The sequence below is a fragment of the Anolis carolinensis genome, unplaced genomic scaffold (genome assembly GCF_035594765.1).
Source record: "Anolis carolinensis isolate JA03-04 unplaced genomic scaffold, rAnoCar3.1.pri scaffold_78, whole genome shotgun sequence".
Classification (NCBI taxonomy): domain Eukaryota; kingdom Metazoa; phylum Chordata; class Lepidosauria; order Squamata; family Dactyloidae; genus Anolis; species Anolis carolinensis.
This window is the reverse complement of record NW_026943887.1, coordinates 55001-60000: the sequence shown is the minus strand read 5'-3', so window position 1 is coordinate 60000 and position 5000 is coordinate 55001.

The following is a 5000-nucleotide window of genomic DNA, read 5'->3' as shown; positions in this document are numbered from 1 at the left end:
GGCATTCCGCCGCGCCTGCCCCCTCCGGCGGGTCTGCGCACGGGAGGTGGAGCGCGGTAGGGCCGCGACGGGGACGCGAGGGCCGCCGCCTCGCCTTGACCTGGGCTTGTCCGCAGCACGGTCGGCTTGGGTCGGGGGCCGAGGGCTCCGAGGGTCCGGGAGTGTGAGGCCGTCTTCGGGCTTCCGCCGCCGCGCCTGCCCCGTCCGGCGGGTCTGCGCCGGGCCGTGGAGCGCGGTGGGCGTCGCGCCGTCGACGCGCCGCTCTTCCCTTTCCCCCGAAGGACGGACGTGTCCCGATCCGGGAGGGGGGGGTGCGGAAACCCGAGTCGCTTTCCTCGCGCCGGCCGAGTCCGTCGGGTCTTCGCCGGACGCGGAGCGCGGTGGTCGTGCTCGGGAAACTTCACCTTTTTTCCCTTACTCGCGAGGTGCAAAACGTCACGACGCTGAAAATCTCGGCGCGCGTACCTCGAGGGTGGGGGAAGGCTTCCTCTCCGGGTCCTCCTCCCCCGTACGGCGCCCGGAGTCCAGCACGCCTCTGCCTGGAACTCCGAAGCGGGGGAACCCGGGCGGGAAGCACCCCACGGCGGAGAAGAAGGGGCAAGGAGAAAAAAAAAGCCCCTTCGCGAGACCTGGCTTGTCCGCAGCTGACGAAGGGAGTCCCCGCCGCCTCCGCCGGCAACCGCCGCGCCTGCCCCCTCCGGCGGGTCTGCGTCCGGAGGTGGAGCTCGGTAGGGCCGGGACGGAGGGCGGAAGGGCCGCCTCCTCGCCTGACCTGGGCTTGTCCGCATCCCGGTGGGTTTGGGTCGGGGGCCGAGGGCTCCGAGGGTCCGGGAGTGTGAGGCCGTCTTCGGGCTTCCGCCGCCGCGCCTGCCCCGTCCGGCGGGTCTGCGCCGGGCCGTGGAGCGCGGTAGGCGTCGCCCGTCGACGCGCCGCTCTTCCCTTTCCGCCGAAGGACGGACGTGTCCCGATCCGGGGGGGCGCAAGGGGGGGACCGAGTCGCTTTCCTCGCGCCGGCCGAGTCCGTCGGGTCTTCTCCGGACGCGGAGCGCGGTGGTCGTGCTCGGTTGTTTCCCCTCCCTTACTCGCGAGGTGCAAAAAGTCACGTCGCTGAAAATCTCCGCGCGCGTACCGGCGAGGCGCGCACGCCATCCCCTCGGCGGTTTCTGCTCCCCGTCGGCCTCCACGAGTCTCCGCCGGCTCCCCGGAACTCCAAGGCGGGCGAACCCGAGCGGTTTGCTCCCGTCTGCGGAAAAGAACCGGCGAGAAGCGCCCCGCCAGGACGCCGCCGGTCCACCGCGGGCAGGGCCGCCCGAGCGGAGGGCGCCTCCCCGGCACTCTTGACTCGTGGAACCCGGGCGGGCGGGCGGGCGGGACGTGTAGGGCCCCGCGCCTTCCCCCGGGGAGCCTGCGGGAACCGCGTCTGGCCGATTCGGGAGCCGGCGCCCGTCACCGGGGCAGAGGCGGGGAGGCGTCCGCCCTCGCGGTACCCTTAACGGCCGCCGAAGGCGCACGGCTCCCCTCGGCCAATCTTCCTCCAGGCGCCGGGGAGCACGACGCAGCCGCGGACCGAGGCGTCCTCCCCTCGCCCGCCGGTTCCGTCGCGTCCGCGCCGGTCGCGGGGAGCGGCGGTGAAGCTCGGTCACGTCCCCTCCCTTACTCGCGAGGAGCGAAAAGTCCCGACGGCGGAAATCTCCGCGCGCGGGCCGCGACGGCACGTACGGTTCGCTTCCCGATTCCTCGTCCCCCGGTCGCCTCCTCGAGTCGACGCCGCCTCTCTGGAACTCCGAGGCGGGGAAGGCAGGCCGGTGGCTCCCCTCGTCGGAAAGGAACGGTCCCCCTCTCGTGCGGATCTCGCGCGGCGCGGGCCTCTCCCTCGGCGTATAGGGGCCTCGCGCCTTCCCCCTTCGAGAGCCCGCGGGAAGGACGGGGTCCTCTTCGCGCCGTGTCGGGAGCCGGAGCCCATCGCCGGGGCCGAGGCGGGAGGCCGTCCGCCCTCGCGGTACCGTAAACGGCCTCCGAGCGCGTCGCGGTCGCCTTCGCGGCTCCCGCGGAGCCCGGTTTCCGGCACAGGAAGTTCGCGAGAAGACGACGGGAATTCACAGGCGTCTGCAGGGGACCGACAAAATGAGAGCTCCGGGGACAACCCTAACGGCAAAAGACGCGCCGTCGTCGAAGCAGAACGATGAAGCCGAAAGGAAATGTATCTATCTTCTAATAATCATAAATTATTTATTGTAAATATTATTATTATTCTTTCATATTATGAAATAAATAAGTCTACCTTCTAATCTAAATCTGAAACGCGTAGGTGTGTACGTGGCACGGCTATCTGCCCACACAGACAGCCTCCGGCCTCCGCAAACAGGCTATACTTCCCAGGGTTAAAAATCTAGCAAGTCACCCTTTTCCAGTGACCTGTTCGTTACGGCGAGCGCCACGCAAGTGCCGCCCAAACCCTTGCCGACGTCCTTCCCGAACGCTCTATATAGCCCGCCAGCCGAGGAACGCTTTCGTTTGGGGACCATTTCCTCCTAGATTTGGCTTTGGCTTCCACCACGGGCAGGCATCCCAGGGTTCTCCGTTGCCGTGTCGTTTGCATGGCCCCGCCCACTGCCCTTTTCCTTTCCAATCTCTCTGCTTAACAAACGGAGCACGACCGAGCTGCAACTGAACTTCCTGGAGGAGTTTAGGGATTGACTCCACAGGGTGGAAGTTGTAGTTCACCCCGCCGCATCAAGTCTCGGAGCGCTGTCGCTCCTACAGGGAGTTGTAGTTCACCTACACCCAGAACGCTACGAACCCAAACGAGGACGGGTCTGGGCCAAACTTACCGTGCGGACCAGATATTATGCCCAGATTTGACAACCGATGGGTTTGGAGGGGAACGGGACTGGAAGTTCAGGAGTAGTGTAGGTAGTACTCAGATTTATAGTTCTCACCTGCAATGAATTAGCGTCGCACTTGGCACACAGAGCCCCCCCCCCCCCCCCTAACCGATCTCTATATATCCCTCTCTCTATCTGAAAGGGTCATGAAATTTCGGCCTAGGACAAAACCACACATCCCAGAAACACTAAACTTGCCAGCACAACTCCTCATCCATGCCTCTACGTTCATACAACAAAAAGAAAAGAAAAATAAAGTCCTCGTTAGAGGGAGAGGAATCATTCTTTTTTATCCAATGGCTGCCAGTTCAAAGGCTAAGCTCCGCCCACTTGGTCTCCTAGCAACCCGCTCAGCCCAGGGGACAGGCAGAGTTAGGCTTCACTAAAGCCTCTTCCAGACTGCCTGTAAAATACAGATGGTCAGATTTTTAACTGGATTATATGGCAGTGTAGACTCAAGGCCCTTCCACACAGCTATATAACCCATTGATAGTCTTCTATTTATAGTCTGCTTTGAACTGGATGATCTTGACTCCACACCGCCGTATAATCCCCTTCAGTGTGCAGTCGGATACAACTGGACTTAACCTTTACCCTAACTACCACCAATTCCTCAACACTTTACTATTTCTCATACCACCGGACTTGGCCACAGCGACGCGTGGCCGGGCACAGCTAGTCCATCTAGTTATAAAAAGAGCGACGGCATCGGGGCAGCGGACAAAAAACAACAAAACTACAGGACCCCCAACCTCGAAATTTGACAACCCAACCCATCGTCCACGGCTCTAGGTCGATACAACAAAAAGAAAAGAAAAACAAAGTCCTAATTAGAGGGAAAGGAATAATTGATTTTTATCCCATCGCTGCCAGTTAGAGGGCTAAGCAATATATAACATTGTGTGTGTGTGTGTGTGTGTGTGTGTATATATATTGTGTGTGTGTATGTATGTGTGTGTGTGTGTGTGTGTGTGTGTATGTATATATATATTGCATTGTACATGATTTTATTGTATTGTTTAATTGTTTTATGATATGTTGTTTTATATTTTGCTATCTTGTACTGTTCTGGGCATGGCCCCATGTAAGCCGCCCCGAGTCCCCGTTGGGGGAGATGGTGGCGGGGTATAAATAAAGTATTATTATTATTAGTTGTAGTTCACCTCCATCCAAAGACCACCCAACCCAGCCAATGACGACTCTAGGCTTGTCACGCAGACCGAATATCGCCTGCCGTGACTACCGACAGACAGGGAATCCGGACGTCGCGGTCGTTCACGCCCATCCGCAGAGTACTGCGCCGCACGATTCTGGGAATTGTAGTTCACCCGCTACAAACAGAATACGTAACATCGAAACACAAATAATACCGTTCTCAAACGACCCGGGCATCGCCGGGTCCCCAAGCCAGTCATAAATAAAAATCCAAAAATTAAATAAATAAAGGAAGGAAGGAAAGAAGGAAGGAAGGGCATTCGGACTATCGGAAACCTCTAAGCTTACCGTCAACGGGCAGAAGAGCAGCTGTTACAATGAAGATACTTCCCAAAACGTGATTTCTTTTTCAAACCGTTGCAGCGTTAAGAAGCGCACGAGTATTCGAAACCTGGGACGGAAAACTCGCATTCCTGTAGTCGGTGTTTTCAAGATAGGATCGTGGTTTTTGGGTGCTAAATTCACAAATACAGTCACGAGTACGGAGCATGACTGCGTATCGAACTCCTGTTTCTGTCAAATCTGTTGCATGGCGCGATGTTTTGGTGCTTCATTTGTAAAATCGTAACATAATTTGATGTCGAATAGGCTTCCCCTTCATCTCTCCTTATTGTCCGACACATTCCGCCGGCCCGTTTGCGACTCTACCGTAGTCACGCCTGCCGCCGGAAACGAAAGCGAAACGAGGAAAGGTAAAAAAAAAAAAAAAAAAAAGGCAAAGGTTGTACCTTTGACGTGAAGTCCGGTCGCGTCCGACTCCGGGCGTCGGTGCTCGTCTCCGTTTCTAAGCCGAAGAGCCGGCGTTGTCCGTAGACGCCTCCGAGGTCGTGTGGCCGGCACGGCCGCGTGGAGCGCCTTTACCTTCCCCTGCCGGAGCGGTACCTATCGATCTACCGGCAT